General features: G+C 35.2%; 1 pseudogene; it reads left to right on the top strand.

The window, feature by feature from the left end:
• The first annotated feature begins 788 nt into the window (after window positions 1-788).
• LOC113063046 (rho guanine nucleotide exchange factor 39-like) overlaps window positions 789-18,580 on the top strand; it is a 37,519-nt pseudogene continuing 19,727 nt past the window's right edge.

Below are 18,580 nucleotides of genomic sequence, written 5' to 3'. Positions count from 1 at the left end.
TTGGGGGTCCTGATGGATTTCCTTATATTAGAGGGACTGTCTATGAGGAGTTAGGGGCTATTACTGTGCCAAGCCTGATCACAGGGCATCACTTTCATCTTGCCAACACTCTTGTATAATTAGCAGAAATTTGCTGAGATGTGTTTTCTCCTCCCTTCATTTCCTAAGATGAATCATCAGGAGTATAGACTAAACTCCCTTTCTTAACTCCTAGGATGCGAAAGTTAAATGTAAAATTTATGGTTCGTCTTATTTAGAAGATATTTAGTATTTTTCCTTTTCTGTTTTGGGCTTCGAAGCTGTTGGATTGGATTCACCTAACAAGCCTTACGCACTTCTGGAGGCACTTTCTATAAATTTAAGTTTTTTTATGAAAGTGTGTGCTCCATCTTGTTCTTAATGATCATTAAAATACAGAAAGAACACAAGTCATAAATAATCCATCCACTCACACAAGTTTTAATCTTGAGTAAAAAAGAGTCAGTCAATAATAGCCTACTAAGAATTGTGTGATTTTTCTTTTATTATTTTGAAAAGGTGATTTAAAGAAAACATTTCATTCTACTCTGTCAGACAAAGAATGACATTTAGGATGAATATTACATAGCCTACATATTATATCCAATAAAGTAGTATTACTTATGTGTCTTTGAGAAATAAGATTAATTGTTTATAAAATCATTAATTTAACTGTTAATTAGGCTTTTGGTGAAATGACCCCAGCGCCGAATCTACTCAATTTCGTGATGACGTCACATGTTTTTGGGCACCAATCAGAGCGCAGAACAACCCGGAACTTCTGAGAGCGTCAGAAGGAGCGCCTGTATTCAATTTGAAAAGAACGAACAACGTCAGGTATGAAATGATTTTTCTTTTATACGTTCTACTTACGATTTTATTAATGGTAACTGGATCATAAAGTGAGCTATATAGCTATATAGAACACGTGACAACAGCCGTGTAGTCTACTTCTACATTGTTTTTGAGTTCAGTCATGCGAAAGAGTTACTTCTACATTATTTTTGAGTAAGTCAGATATGTCATACTTAATATGCATTATTGTCTCCAAATCTCCTAACGTTATGTTTAGTTGCGAGTGGTGAATGTCTTTGCGTATGGTGACCTCGTATGTTTGTGTAGGCTATATAGAAAGAAAGAAATCCGTTTTGAAAATAGTTATTCAAATACTGTAGGATCCGAAATTCTGTGTTTTTGACATTTTGTGATTTGATAAACACATTAAAAACAACAGGCCAGTCACTCCCTGCCTGTTGACATTAAAGAGCTTTATTATAAATAGTGACAAAAGAAATTTCATCGTTAATTAAAAGCTACGTATTTATTTAATTCTCCGTTTCTTAGGATCTGAGAGACCCTTAAGGCTATATTTGTTTGTACTTATATTAAAGATTGATACTTAATGCTTTTGTGAATTGTAAGAGCTGATTATAAACTCAGCTTCTTACTCAATGAGATCATATTTCATTTACTGAAATTAGATACTGTATCTGTAGTCTCAGAGACCTCATATAAAACAAGAAATAAATGTAGACTGTAGAAGTACACCCCTGCAGCAAAAACATAAATAAATAAAAAATAATAATAAATGCAACTAGGTTATAAGGTTATATATATATATATATATATATATATATATATATATATATATATACTTTTTTTTTCTTTTTTTCTCAACAATGACTTGTTTCTGGAATCAAATTGAGACCTATAAGAATAATTTTACTGTTATATCACTATTTAATTCCATGATTTCCAAATCTCTGGAAATCTAGTTGTAAAATTGTGATTTCCTTGGCCTGCAAAAATCATGGAAATGAGTGTCTTAAGAAGTCATGCAAAACTCATGGGAATTTCTATAGGGAATCTAAATGTTTATGCTTTGGCTCAGCTTTGAAATATTTAATCAGCTAGTTGTTGCTGTTTGTAGAGTTAAACTTGCTTTAGGCCATCATGATGACATCAGTTTGCTTTTATTAGACCTTATTTGGACTTGTTTCCATTTTTAATTTAAAAGCCTGGAATCTGACATACAAAAAGGGAAAAATTAGATTTCTTACAATTGTCTAAATTCATGGTCATTATCTTTAACTAGAACTAAAACCGTAAACCTTTTTTCATACTTGAAATAAAATAAATGTTAAATTAAAAAAAAAACCAGTATAACAGTAATTCATCTACAGGCAGCATTTCTCTTTTTTTCACTAAAATGACTTAAACTGAATAAACTAAAATAACAAAAATAAATAAACAAAAACTAATAAATACAAACTATATAATAAAATGTAATGACTAAAACGAACAAAAATTAAAGAAAGAGAAACTATAACAAAATATAAATAAATGTTAACAAAAAGTATAATATGATGCCAGTTATAATAGCACTGCAGATCTAACCGTAACCATCAGAGCAATAACAGTGAGTGGGAATATTTGGACATGCTCCAGCTCCACCCCTCATCCATGTGGCTCTTCTGGGAAGCAGATCTGTGGACTTGCCAATGCTGATGATGTTGCACTGCTTTATTTACAGGTGTTACCCAACACTTTTATATTTAGAGACAAGAGTGTTTGTAAAGAAAACCAGGGTTTGTCTTTGTAATTTTCCATATGTATGCATAAAACCTTATCCTGAACTAAAGAAAGTGGGCTTGTTTAATATAAGCGCTGAGTTATGCAAACAAACCCTGCCGGTTGCTCCATATTTATTCTTTTTAACTAGGTACTCCTGACCCCAGTCCTCTTCAGCTGGCTTTTAATTGGCTTCACTGGGCCTAAAATGCTGCAATATTTCTCAAAATTGACTGCTTATATGAGTGTCGAGAGTGATGCAATTTACAGTAAGTTGCTGGTAAAAATGGACTGTGGCACTGGCTTCAGACGCAGCACTTAGCAGAAGCTGCATGGGGCACAAGGAACTTCAGGGGATGCCGTTCACATTTTAAGGGGGTTTTGTACAAACAAGGGGAGGGCACCACAAAGGATGATGGGATGGGATTGGTGCTTTCACTCCTCGTGGATACCCGCATGCACACCTCTTAGTCTTTTTGGGTTGATCGGGCTGCCTTGTTTACAGTGTGTTATAGAAGGGCTGACGCCAGCCTCCCTCAGGAGAGAACAAGGGTTAATTGCTGTTAAAGTGTTGGTCTCGTTCCTCTTTCTGGCCCTGACGCTCCATTAGAGCTGACACTAATGAGGCAGTGCAGAGAGGACACCCGGAGTCAAGGGACAGCTCCACCGGCTGGGGGAGGGAGTCATGATGGAGAGACTGAGACTTTACTTCGCTGAGAGAGAGAGAGAGAGAGAGCATGCACTAAGTCATAGATCAAGAGTGTGTGTTGTTCAGTGTTGTTGGGATATGTGTAGGTTTGGCTTCTCTTAATTGGAGGCTTACCCTCTGCATATGTTGTTTGTTTGTCATTACGAATTCATAGGGGACTGAATAGATGGTCGTCCCTCATACTAGGTCTGTTGGCTAGTTATTTGACTGTATTGATTGTAGTTTAGAAATGTCAAAATATGGATTTTTAACACCCTAATAATGTAAATTATGAAATTGGCTAAAAAAGTACTTTAAAAAAAAATACAAAACATTAATGATTAATGAAGTCTTTAAAATATTTAAAATATTTTATTTTGCTTTTATTTGAATAAATACTATATAGAGTTCTATGTTTATCAACTACAATATGTAAAAATTTGTGCTTTCAAATGATTAATCGTGATTAATCACTTCCATGTTTACTCATGTCATGTTTATATATTAAATATATTTATAAATAAAATGAATTATATGAATATAAATGTATACATATAAATAATATTTAAAAATATTCACATGCATATATTATGTAAACAAAAACTTATTTTGAATGCGATTATTCACAATTAATCATTTGACAGCACTAGTAAAAAGTATACAAAATTATACAGTTTTATTAAATTATGAATTATTAAAAACACCTATATAAGCAAATGCAATGAAACAAGGCTGAAATAATAAAAATCATTATTAAAATATTTTTAATGTATTATAATTTCTTACACATATAGATTAATATATAATAAATTTGATGAAATCAGATTTTTTTATATCAAATATAAATTAATTTAAAAAATATCAATAGGAAAAAAACTGAAATTAAATAAAAGTAATCTAAATTATTTTAAAAAGTCATTTAATATTTGAAATATTTTCTATTTATTTTCTATTAGCTCTTTAAGAACTTTATACAATTCTATAAATTATATCATAAACAATAATCAACAGTTTATAAAACTATTGTTATTATTATTATTAGTATTAAATTGTTCAAGTTCTGAATTCTTAAAAATACAAATGTTATTATATGTGAAAATATACATATAATATACAATGTATTGTCTGTATACGTGTGTGTGTCTGTATACAGTATATATATACGCACACACACAAATTAATATATAATAAATCATTTGAAAGTTAATATTTAAGTATATATGTTTTAAGTAAAATAATACAAAATAATTTTAATTCAAATTTTTATTTCAGTTTTTTAATAGCTCAACTTCAGATATATATTAAATATAAATATGTAGATTTCAGTTATCATCATTACATCTTTATGTTGGTCATCAACCGGTAATTGGATGTCTGTTTAATAGTGATTTTCTGTTTTGTAGGTATAACACTGATCTGGACTGGTCTGTCATGAGTTTTGCTCCGAGTCCGTTCACCCCCATGAGCATCCGCAGCATTCAGGAGCAGCGGGACCGCTGGGAGAGGAAGAGGAAGAGGAGTCGCACGGCCCGTGAGCTAGTCCAGAGTGAACAAAGATACTGCGAACAGCTAGATCTGGTCATCACGGTTAGTCTCTCTATAGGCCCAACATTACACAAACGCCCATGGGCTGACTTGTATCAAACATTAGACTGATGGAGAATCACTTGTCAGGGTTGGGTTTAGTCATAGAAACAGAAAAATGTGATTATCATCAGAATATCCTTATTAATACAAATCTGAAATTCTAATTATCTTTGAGAGCTTTATTGACTGTTTCAACAGCACAAGGTTTTCCGTTCATTGAGTGGTCCTTGACACCGTCACAGGGCTATTCCTTTGAAATTCATAGTTTATAACCTGCTCAAGGCTTTCATTCTGCAGCTAATTAAGATCACACAGTTTTCCGTGCCATTTCTGGGCGTTTTTTGTTGTGTATATCAAACGAATTGGCATTTGGACTTGAAAAGCTAACACGGCGAACTCGCAGGTCTTTCTCATTGTTTTTGAATGGCGCAGCTAATTAAACGGTTGACTGTTAAAACACAACTTATTTTGAGAAACCAAACCGCCGGTGGAGTTGTGTTAGATATGTGGCTCATACGAAGTAGTTGGAGGTAATTGAGATGTCATTGCTGCAAAATGCTTGGCTCTCCACAGATTTGTTCTCGCTTTGTCTCAAGGGTGTGCGACGAGAGGTGACACTCTCAGTAAGATGAAGAGTCATGTACGAGTGGCGTCTGGAAATTAAATTCTCTCTCCCTCCTGTCTCTGTCTTTTCTCCAGTACTTTGTGGAGATCTTGAAGGCCAAAGGAACCCTCGGGCAGGACATTAGAGAAAGCATCTTCAGTTCAATTAAATCCATTCATTTAATAAACCAGTAAGTATCCTTTAAATAATTAAGTGAATATTCGCGCTCAGGGGAGAGAGGCGGCTGAGGGTGGCTGGCTTTGATACCGTTTAAAAAGGACGAGAGGGTAGGGGAGTATTAATTGGGGTCTAACAGGAGAATCAAGTTTGAGAACTTGGAGATTGCCTGGTGTGCCTTATCTTATGTTATTCTCTTTAATTGGATTGAGAATCGATGTGGATGCTGGATTTAGGCTTACAGATGCACTTTCTCCAGAGTATTTCCCGTTATCCTGCCTCTGTTACAATCAGAGGTGATGGTGGCCTGTTCATAATGGCCGCCATTTGTGTTTTCTAAGCCTAATGTGTTGCTAAAAATAAGTATTTGCAATCGCTGATGTTTTAAACATGTATTTTTAATGAAAGTGTTCATTACCATGCGTTCATTACTGAGACTCCGTCTTTCATCCTGACTTCAGCACTACTGTAGATGGTTCGCCGGTTATAGACATCAGGCTGTTCCATACAAGGTTTAAAGTTACCATGAAACACTGTTTGCAGCCCATTTCAAGTTTTGCACTTCTGATTAACACTGGATATTCAATATAAAAAGAATTCGTGCAAGACCTGATTTTATCCTATAAGATCTCATTATGATACCAACATTTCAGTAGTTTTAATGGACTTTTTGTTATTTTGTTTGTGACAAATGTTTTTATTCAAAGCAGGACATAGTGTTGAAGCTTTATGTCAGAATTTTAGGAACAAACTCATAATAACCTTGTCCTTGGCATTGTTAACATTAAGCTCTATGGGAAGTTTTGTGCTTGTCAGTACCAAAAAATTGCTATTTAATTCAGACAAAATAATATTAAATAATATTTTATTGGTATAATAACATTAATATTAACAAATTAAATTAAAATATTGTTTTTTTTTATCCTTCCAGATTTTTTATTGAATTATTTTTTTATTATTTTTATTTTTTTATTATTATTTTTATTTTTTTTGGTAATTAAACCTGTAAACAGTCTGTATTCAATATAATTGAACTGTATTTAGATGTAATATTTTATTACAAGTTGTTTTTGTCCATAACAATATACTTAAAATAAACATTAATACAGCAATAAATGGATTTGATTGTGAACCAGTTTTGTTATTGTAAAATACTTTTTTTTACAATTGTCTTGGGTAACTAAAATAAAGCTTAAATAAAATATAAATATTAGATGAAAAAAATTTAAATTAAAAAAATATAAATTTTGCTTTGGTGAATAACTGAAATACATTAAAGTGCAAAATTTTAAATAAAGACATGTTTATATTTATGAATTTGGCAGACGCTTGTATTTTAGTGACTTGTAATGAACAAATAAAAAGGCTAAAACTTATATAGATCAAAGCTTTAAATAAAAGTTCCTTTAAAAACTAGTAATAAATAATACAATAGTCTATAAATAATACTAAAATAACAGCCCTGAGTGCTTGCAGGGCATGAATGCAAATATGCACATCATACTGAAAGGTTTTTAATTTTGGTAGCAACTTCGAACTAAAGTACCGGCACTTTTGAGAAGGGCAGTGAGTTGGAAAATTAGAGATATTTGTAATGTCAGCTAAAAAGAAGTTATCAGTTATTTCAGTCTAAGGTGTACATGTATAGTTTACAATAATAAGAAATTCTGTGATGACTTTGATAGTGTCTTTGTGCTAAGTCGTGAAACCCAGCTGCGACTCTTCAGCATACAGACGATTAGACACTCTGCTTGAGGGGCATTTATGACAGCTTGAGCAAATGAAAAGCCGGAGCCGCTGGAAACGAGGCGCAGGAGATGAAATAATACATCAGAAAAACTGGCCTGAAGAGCAGTCGGCATTGATCTGCCCATGCGGGCCGGGCAGACTAACAACAAATTAACTCACAGGTGTCAAGAAGCCTGTTCTTGTTAATTTTATCTGAGGCTATCTATGGCACAGAGCTCTCGTGAAGTGTTTTGTGTTTTGATGTACCACATCTGAAAGCAAAAATAGAAAAGCATGCCTCTCCTAATGTCCAACAGCCTGTAAGTGTATTGTATTAAGACAAGCTTCAAGCTTGCGTTAGAGAGATCCGCTAGAGAGAGCTCTTCAGTGCAGGTGAGCAGTGTTTGATATATTTAACAACACGATCACTCTTTTTTTAACTGACATGCTCAGAGAGATGTTACCTTACAGGAAAAACCTAGTCAGGAGATTTCATTAGTCATGAATTGGCCAAAGTTTTCGTATGAGTTAATACATCGTGGTTTTGTTGCGTACATATTACCAAACGACTGGAAGGAGAACTACTGACTGCCTTCGAGGGCCTCATTCAGGCCCTGTTGATTGAGAATCATAAAATTGTCTGAATAATGAATCACTGTGGGTCCCCGAGCCTCCCATCAATGCCTGATTGACGGGCCTCTCTACAAACAGTGGCTGAATGAAGATGGAGGGCTGAGTTTCAGAGCCCGATGTATTGGATAAATCGGTGCTCGGTTACCATATATCATCATTAGAATCGGTTATTGAAGTGCCGGGTGAAGCGTAATGGCAGTCTCTCAATTTAGATCTGTGAACAGACAGCAGTGGCTGACTGATTAAAACGAATAAAGTGCTCGCGTTCTCCAAAACCACATCGTTATCAGGAAGCTTCTTCAGATGCATGTTGATATCTACGGCGGCTGCTGAAGGTTATTTGAATCCTAAGCTGAAATCATCACTTTTTATCTTGGACTAGTTGTAGCACAGAAAAACAGAGAACAAGGACAGGAGGTGAGCTGTAGAATATTTTTTTATTTATTTTTTTATCATACACAATATGCGCTTTATAGTAGAAAAAAAATAGTATGAACGCATCTGAATTTATAAACCATTGTAGATTTTAAAGTAAATTTGTTCAAATGTCCTTTCATTACTTTATATATTCTGTGAAATGAAAAACGAGATATTTAGCAGGTTGTCCAAGCTGCTCTTTTTCATACTATGAAAGTGAATGGTAATAGTTACTAATAAAAGTAGTGTGTTACAATATTGTGTTACTTAGTTACTTTTTACAAAGTAATGCATTACGTGCTTTTGTGTTACTTTTAGTCACCTGAGCTGATGCTTATTAATTTTTAATAACAAAAATCTAATTCTAAAAGTTCTATTTTTTGCAACTTGAAAGGCCCTTTCACACCAAAAGTAAAATGAATAAAGCTTATTTGAAAAAGTTAATTTAAAGGTAATGCATTACTTTACTAGTTACTTGAAAAAATTAATCCGATTACATAACTTTTTTTTATACACACACTTGTATGGCAACAGAAGCACTATTTTAACGGTGAAGGTTTTTTTTGTTTTTGTTTTTTTTTTGAGCTTGACTGCTCCTTATCCACCTTCTTCTTTTGTTGTATGGAAAAGAACAGCCTGGACATTTTTCAGAACTTCTCCTTTTGTGTTCCATAGAAGAAAGCAAGTCATGCATGTTTGGAACAAAATGAGGATGAGAAAATTTGTATTTGAATTTGAAATTATTTTATTTGTACATTTTATGCATTTGCCAGAAATACATTTTGAATGAGAAAATTAATTGTATTCTTTTTTTATATATATATATATTAAATTTTATGCTTTTAAAATAATTTAATTTTACATTTCTGATGTATTATTTCAATTAATTGTCTTATAATAATTTTTTTCTATAAAGTCTTATGAGTGATTATATAACCCGAGGACAATACTAACCAATCATTTCCAGTTTTTCCGTAAAACCTTCAAAATGATGGCAGGTGACAGTAACACGATGACATTCGAAGAAATATAAAAATATCTATCTGTTTTATTTAAGTTTAAAAGAATAGTGTGCAGTTGGTTTGAAGTTCATTGTTTGTACATCACATGATACTATTGGGTCGGTAAAGACTTAAATACATTCCGTATTCATTAAACACTGCTGAACAAGCAAACAAACAAAACTTGAATATATTGTCACGCCACTGCCATTCGTCAGAATTATGACTGTTTACCTGATGAGGGGAATAAGGCAATGGTGGGAAGAACCCAATTATCCTAGAATGCACTGTAACAGTGATCACCAACTTGAAAAGAGCTGTCACTTAAGTAGCACAGAATCAAAAACGCATTTGAGAAAGAAATATTCTGAACGAGTGTGTCTTGGGGGTTTCTTAATGACAGTAAATGTGGTGTGGAAATAGATCAAATAGTATCCGATATGAAGGAAGAGGGTCCTTGTCGCTATCGAAGGGAGGAGGGAGTCTCCCAACAAACCGAACGATGCTTTTGGGTCCTGTACATATTTGTGTTTTTACGAGCGTTTGTGTCGCTGCTAACTATTCATCAACGATAATTAGTATTCCTCAGTTCTCGCTTCCCACAGATGAAGCCACATAGGCCTCCATTGTTTGGTTGAGTCTGTGCCCAGCCCAGATGTCGCAACCGCTAAGAATTAATGTAGATTAGCATGACGCAGGAGGAATGCTAATGTTATCTTTGTCATCTTCCTGACGGCCAGAGAATTTAATTGGCCTAAAAAAAAAAGAGCATAAAAAATGTAAGTCGTAATTTCATATTTATCATAATAGCCTCTGGCTGTGAGGAGGAAAAAGGAAACACTATTTTTCCCGCCCTTTGCCCTCGTTAGAACTCTCTCGGCTGCTCTAGCATCTCCCGATTACGAACAGAGGCTACCTTGGCTTGCAACTTCATTAAAATCTATTTAAATCAACTTCAACCGCAAAATGCTCCTTCTTCCAGCATGTAAAAAACGCAAAGTCTCAGGGAACATCATTAGGGAGAGTGTGCGTGTATCTGAGGCTGTATTTCTGTTTGGTCTAAGCGGTATCTACCTCACCAAGTTTGGATAATAAGCTCCCTCACAAGTGTCAACACCCTCACCCTTGAATTATACCCATGTCACCCTAATGTGCCTGACAGCCAGAGCACCAACTCTTCCATTCCTCTTGAACACCTTGTTTTGTTCCTGGTTTCGCAATGAGTGCGTTCCCGCTACAAAGCGCTGCACGCTTGCCCTTGGGCGCTAGCCTCAGCACCCTTGTCTCAAATAAGTATGTCACCCACAGGGAGGGGCCCTCGCATGACACCACACAAATCTGACTAAAAACACTTCCTTTCGCAAATACGTGTGCCTCTGAACTAACCCCCCTCATTATTTGTGACAAGAAGTGCCTTGATTTCCAAAACAGTATCAGGGTTATCATTGCGTTTGGAGTGCGGTGGCAAGACTGCAGGGTAGGGTACCGTGAAAGTGGGCCCTGTTATTTGTTTTTTTGAGTTAACAGTACTTAATTGCTGATGATTTGACACAGTACTACGGTTCTTTGAAAGCATGATTTAATATGCAATTGTGCAATTTAACAACAGGAAAAATAAAACAAATTAATAAACAATTGAATAAAATATAATGAATTATTATATTAAATTTATTATTTCATTAACTTATTTGTTAGCAAATAATATACATTTAATTTATTTATTTTTCAAATGTGTGTATATATATTTTTAAAAAACATTTTAACAGCACATTTGAGGATTGATCAATTATGCTGCATAGAGCAAACAATATTTTTTACTTCGTTAAACTGGACCCTACTCACTCATCTAGAACTGGGGAGATTGGGCATTGGGTTTGAGGAGTTTTGCACTCATCTGCATTTGTACAACACGTAGTATGTTGACAACATTCAGACGGCTAAAAAAGTCCTCATGGTAAGTTAAAGTTAAATGTTTTCATATGTCAGACTTGATCCCCTTTTCACTTCTGTTCACATGATCAGCATTTGGCATCGACAGCCATACTTACAAGTCTGACTCTTTATGTTGTACGGCCTTGAATATAAGGTGAATATTATTAAATTTGACACACTGTGTAATTTTTCTTCTCTTTTGATTATGATTTAGATTAATTTTTTACTTGCTATGAAATTAAATGGTCACTAGTATTGGCTTTTCACAAGTTAATGTCTTATTACCTGGATAGAGGTCACCTCCTTATACAAAAGCCATTGGCTACGTCTATCGATATGAAATCATGAATATGTATTCATTATAGATCTATGGTAATGCGCAGGATTGACAGTATGTCATGCTCTACTTCTAATTAGTCCAAACCTATTAAATCATTTTACAATTCCTCATCTATGGCAGCTTTTTTCACCCTACCACATTGTTCGGCTCAACCTTGTGGAGGGAAAAGGAAGAGAAAACACAATGTCGGGTCAGTAACTCAAAGATCGCCATTCAAAATGATTGACGTTTGGAACGGTGAAAAAAGATGGAGTCACCTACCTGATTAAGGCTTATGGATGACACTCTGTGCAAACAGATCTCTCCAGGCAAAGCCCAGCGGTACCATTAGGTCCAACACTACCATCTCATTACGCTTGACTTAAGTGGGCAGGCTCCATCAGTCGGCCGGAAAAAAGTGCGATGGGGAGTCTCTCTCTTTGCTAATTAGCTCCTCCCTCGGCAAGGCACCTGTACCCAAGTGTACGGATGACTGATTCCTTGTTAGACCAAATCAGTTAGTGGTTAAAGAATCATTGGCACGCCTGGCTAATGCTAACTTCTGTATTCTGTGTGCTTGTGGTGAACTGAGGGGGCATATTAACGGGTTTCGTGCTATGCTAGTAATTGTGTCTGATACCGAATATATGTTTGAGTGTTAGCCTCACAGTAAAGCTCTTCCAAGCCGCGTGCTAACATCTGGTTTTATTTATCTGAGGGGAAGCCTGGAGCCTCACAGATATTAATGTCTTAATTAAGAGGAGGAATACGTCTGCGGTCAATTGACTGGTTCTCATTGATTGCAGACTGAGCTGTTTAAGTTAGCATTGATTCCTCTGCTAGGCCTACATGGCTGTAATTGCTGGAACATGGGCTGGCGTGTTTGCCATGTCGCATGATTAAAACATGGCTGGTTTGTCCTTCAAAATCCACCGTCGCATGAAAATGATTAAGAGAATAGCTATCTAGGCCAAGATCTCAACGCTTACTCAACCAGTGGCTCTTTTTACGTGTTGTTACATGCTAATTTGACATTTTTAATTTCCTTTTTAGTACCGTTTTTAACTTTGATGGAACATATGTAATGTGATGCTTAATTCTGTTAAAAGATAGTTTCGAATTATTTTAGAAATGCACAATATATCTGTACCATTTAACTTATTGGCCAGTATAGATTTATATCTATTTATTTATTTGTGTAAAAATATTTATTTGATCAAACATCAATTAAAAATGTTCTATTTTAATATTAAACATTCATATATCCAGCTATGTTTAATAGGAATCTTGAAATAGATCAATAAATGACAGCATTTTTAATCTTTAAAAATAAAAAAAAAATTCAAATCATTAGCAACTCTCAAAATTAATGTTGTTTTCATGCTTTACATCATAATTTTGAGATGCTTAAATTCACTAGTTTAAATAATTTAAAGTTTTAATGTTTTAGGGGGTTTTTTTCAGACAAGATGCATTCATTTTATTTGAAATATAGTTTTATAGTTTTATAGTTTTTTAATTATAGAATTTTTATATTTTTTAAATATTTTTTTGATGACTTTCCTATTATTTTAAAATGTGGAAAGCTTTATGCATTTTACAGGATTCAATCAGATTTTTTTTTTTTTTTTTTTTGGCTTTCCTGAATAAAGGATTCCTCTCACAGCATTCCCAACATGCGGTGATTTAATGTTGCCGTGTTTCTCAGAGGGAGACCCCAGCTGCTTCGGCCATAAATGTTAGCCGAACAGGTGTTGTACACGGTGAGTGCCGTTTGAAGATGATGGATTGTTTTGTGTACTCGATATGTTTATTTATTATTTATTTAGCACAAAAAAGTAGCACTGACTTCTGCTTTTCTCAGAGGGAAGCACGATTCCAAACTAATTTTACATAAAGAAGTGATATTTTGCTCTGATATTTTGACTCTGTCTGCCATTAGCCTGACATGGTTTGTCTGAATGTTTAATAATGAAACCAGGGTTGCCTCTATTCAGAAGACAGCTTGTGATAAGAGAAAACAGAGATGTCTCGTTGTGCATGAGTGAGACTGAGTCACAAGCGAGACTGAATGCACAATTCAATAGACATCACGCCACACGCATCATCTACAGGGGTGATACTGTTGGTGGGAGGTAAACAGTGTTATCGCTAGCATTATCAAATGTGCTCTACTGTTGTATCAAGTTGTTTTCATGGAAGCAGATCTTTGATTCATGGTTCATTTCCTTCTCAGGTTCAGGTGAAGAAAAGCAAAGCCTTCAGACGGTTTAAAAAGCTCCAGGAATCCAGGCCTGAGTTCATTCACCAGAAACTTGAGGATTTGCTAACGCTTCCTCTTCAGCGCATCCAACAGTAAGTCCTCCTAGACACGTGTGACAGTATTTGACCTTTAAAGTCAACAGTTATTGGTTATCAGCAGATATTAATCTTGTTTTTGTTTTAGTTTATCGGTTATTATTATCGGTTATCGGTTATTGGTCATTTTTATTTATCGGTTGTTGTTAAACATTAGTTTTTATTTTATATATATTAGCATTTATCATCTGGTTTAGAATATTTAATTGTGCATGCTCATTTTTTTTATTTCAATATTTGGATAACCTTAGCCCATATCTAATGCTCACTCCAGGTTTAAAAGTTGTTATTTTGTGTAAAGTGCACTAATTATTTAACAGTGTTAAATGTACTCTTTAACAAATGACATAATTAATATTGTTTTTTCCATATTATAATGCATAATAATGTTGTGATGCCTAAAGTTATGGATTTTAGTGTTTTATAAATGTATTCGGTTATCAGCTATAACATGAAAAAATATTTATCAGCTTATTGTTATGGAAAATAATTATTATATTGGTGCATTCCTACCCGAAAAGGAGAATCAGTTCATAGCATGTCTTAGTTTTGTAGTCGTAGACATGAGTGTTTGTGAAAAACTTCTATTTTATATATATTTCTACTTAATTTATCCATTTGGTGATGGTAGTGGTGCATAAATGACACACTTCCCCTAAACATGTTTTGATTTTGTGCTGTTTAATGGACTCCTCAACCACTTATTGCATTTGACGTGCAAAGTTTTCTTCTAATCTCAATAAATGTCAGAGTACCTCAGCCATTGAATTTTCAAGTAAATGAGATGGATTGGTCAGCGGATGTTTTTTGTGTATTTAAAGTTTAAACCATCTGCTTTGGTGAAGAGATTACGGGATCGACAGCATCAACACGTTGGCAGCATTGAAATGCAGTCAGTTCTTGATGGGAATGTAAAGCGTTTTGGTTATGCATCAGTGTCTTCTGACACAGGCCAGTCTACTTCACAGTCTTCTGCTCAGCTGTCAAATCATTCTACAACTTCACATTTTTTGTGGATTTACTTTAAAGACGGATTTTGGGAATCATTTGATGGCATGATAACAGAAAGCTGTCACCACCGGGTTATGGTTTTCATGCTTGAATTCTCCATCTGTATTTCTTAGCTTTGGAGGAGTCAGTGCACGGCGCGCACCGAGCCTCTCAATGACAGACGTAATTATTGTTTGATGTCGTGCTCACACCTGCCTTCAGACTGCCCAACAACTGTCAAAATCCCTTTTGTTAAGCCGCCGATTTTGTTGGCTGTAATTTCATGCGGTCGTGGTCTCAGCCGTTAATTAGTGTAACAGGGTGCGAAATGAACTAGAACATGCATAAGAGCCAGCAAAAATTACATGGCATTCCTTTATCAAGCTGCTCGAGTCCATCTTAATTAGGCTTTTATGTCACTCCTACTTATTAAATGTGGTTTCCAACATGAAAGAAGACAAACACAATGTCATTCTTGCTATGACGATAATTATGTCTTTATATTTATTATTTATAAGAACGTTCCTCAGCTAGCGCCCACCTGTCATAGGTTTCATTGGTTTTTATCATATGCAAAATTATAATTCTGTTTGTTTACACAGGCCCTCTTTATGTGTCTTTTGAGCATCCCTGTGTATTTAGGTGATTTGATCGGGATTTTACTTTTACTTTTTACTTTAGTGGCCTTTGACCAATATTTTATAAAGGAAATAAGAATTTATAAACATTAACACCAACATGCAGTATTTTAAAAATTAAACCACTTGCATAGACTTTATGGACAGAATTGAAATTAAACCTTTTTGTTTATCTTCATAACACGAATTAAGAAATTTTTGATGAAATCCGAGAACTTTCTGATCCTCCATAGACATCAACGCAGGTTACACATTTAAGGTAGTAAGGACAGCGTTAAAAGAAGAGTAGAAGAGTAGAAATTGTTAAATAAAGTTACGTTTTTATTTCATATAAGGTTGTTCTTTTGAACTTTCTATTTGTCCAAGAATGCTGAAAAGACGCATTACCGTTTCCACAAAAAACTTAAGCGGCACAGCTGGTTTTAGCATCGATAATAAAGAGAAAAGTGCACAAAATCAGCATATTAGAATGATTTGCAGATGAATGGCTGCGGAAAATTTAGCTTTGACCTCACGGGAATAAATAACAGTTAAAATTATTTAAATAAGAACAGTTGTTTTAAATTGTAATATTTCACAACATTACTGTTTTGTAGAATTTTTTATCAAATAAATGCAGCCTTGCTGATCTAGTCACTTCTTTCCGAATATTTTACGAAATCTTAAAGACTCCAAACATTTAAACAGTAGTGTACAGTATTTTTTTTATATTTTGTTGAATTGTGTGGTCACATTCACTCTGCTTTTTAAATGTGATATGTATGATTTGACCACATAACAGTTTTTTTTTTTTTTTACCTGTTTTGTGAACTGACCACTTGTTATGAGATCACCTAACACCGGATTCACAAGATGCCTTTAGAAAGAATATAAAGTATTTTCTCACTGTTTTTGTCCCGCAGCAAACCACAGGACCTAGTGTCACACTCTGAATTTTCTCCACCCAGTTATCACAGAGATATTCTCTAATTTCCCTCGAAACTACCGAGCGCTGACATCTCAATCAGCATGTTCAAAGATGCCCTTGATCTGATCTCATCCTCTCAGGCCCTGATCACTGTGTTTCCTACTGTCCCCCCATCGATTCTGCCTCTCCGCTCTCGGAAAGCGAGGACGCACGAGGGGCGCGTAATTGTATGATGATCTTAAGTGGCACGGCAGAAGAGCTCCATTCTCGGAGAGTGCAGATAATCAGGAGTACCGCCTCTAACGGGGACTTAGGAGGAAATTGTTGTCACTTATTGGGCTGGAGGATGATGGATGGCGAGGCTGGCTGTGTGTGGATCATGGTGGCTACTTAAGACGTGGAGCTGGACTGTTGGGAGGGAGGATAAAATCATTCCTATTATTAAACGCCATTTACTGCAGCTGCTGAGATGGGATTCACGTTGTGTGCCTCGGCTCTCAACTCTTCTTCTCCCTGTGGTCTTCCTGACTACAGATGGACATTTTGGTCAATTTGTCAAGCGTCAGACAGAGAAATGAAGTCAATAAGCAGATAATTATTTCGGTGTTATGGCATTATTATAATTCTATCAATTTTGTCTCAATGAATGTGAAATCAAACATTAAAACTAGTTATTTTAAATGGTAAAAGTGAATTGAAAGTGAAACTGACTGTATGAAAATTGATTTTCGTCTGTCTGTCTGTCTGTCTATCTGTCTATCTATATCTGTCTTTTTGTCTATCTATCTATCTATCTATCTATCTGACTATCATTTCATCTATCTGTCTGTGTCTGAAAAAAATGACCATTAATTGAAATTTCTTTAATTCTGCCTCCTGTTTGCTCTCTCAATTCAAATTCAGTCTAAATATGGAAAACAAATCGGAAAAGGTATTTCAAATTCGTAGATGCGTTCTACTGTAAAGTATATGGTAGATTACACTGTAACTGATTACATCTCAAAAGTAAAACCCAGTTTGCATTTGGATTATCTTCATGTCCGTATACCTGACGGTGAATTTGATTGTCTAGCATTAGCTCTAGGTGGTTTAAACCTTAATAATAGTAATAAAACGCCGTGTTTTAACACACTTGTACAGCTCTATAATGGATTTGTATGTCCTCAGCATCGACGTAGAGAAGTGCCATATAAGAGGTTAATCCTTGGCTTTGTGGTGGAACTCGTCGCTCGGAGCGGGTCACAAGGTCATGGCCGCGTCTCTTTTACATGCAGAGAGCCTCAAAAAGCGGAGGAGGACTCGTGTTAATGGAGCTGAGCCATTATGTAGCCGATAGTGTCAGGGCTGTTATATGGGCCCGTGCTTACACAGCAGATGGGTTCAATTCAGCCAGTGCTTCAAACGCAACATAATGAGGAGTTCAGGAGGTTTTCTCGCCGTTTGTGTTTGTTTGCAAAGGTGTTGATTGAACTCATTTAAAAGCAGCTTTGTAGCGCTGTCCTCCTAATCGTGGTTTCTGTGCCATTGAGACGAGGTCACATCCTCCATATCTGTGGTTTAGTCTTAAGACAAGACCCCGGGTGAACTCACCTCCTCGTTTCTTTTGATCGGTTCAAATGGGTAATGCTAAAGCTCACTTGTTTCGATTCAGCCGGAGACTTGAAGGACTAAGACGAGCACTACAGGATTCTTCAGTCTTGTAAAAGCGCTTTTTATTTAATATATTTACTCTCAGAACTGGTATTGATCCCCTAAATATAACATTATCCTCATCTGGTCGTCCTTGATATGTTGACCTCAGGTAGTGATTGCTTAGTACAATGCTCGGCTCTCAAGCAGAGAAGACTTATTGAAATTCTTGGAAGCTATCAGACAATCTACTTTATGTCTTGGCTTTGTTAATTAGGTTTAGGCACTTGGGAACAGTCAAAGTGTGGTGAAAACTCGTAAAATTCTTCTCTAAGTGCTTGTCATACTCTGCTTTGGTGGCTTACATTTTAAGATTATTTGAT

This window comes from Carassius auratus, chromosome 4 (genome assembly GCF_003368295.1).
Source record: "Carassius auratus strain Wakin chromosome 4, ASM336829v1, whole genome shotgun sequence".
Classification (NCBI taxonomy): domain Eukaryota; kingdom Metazoa; phylum Chordata; class Actinopteri; order Cypriniformes; family Cyprinidae; genus Carassius; species Carassius auratus.
The sequence above is the reverse complement of the archived record's forward strand: the minus strand, read 5'-3'. Positions and strand labels throughout refer to the sequence as shown.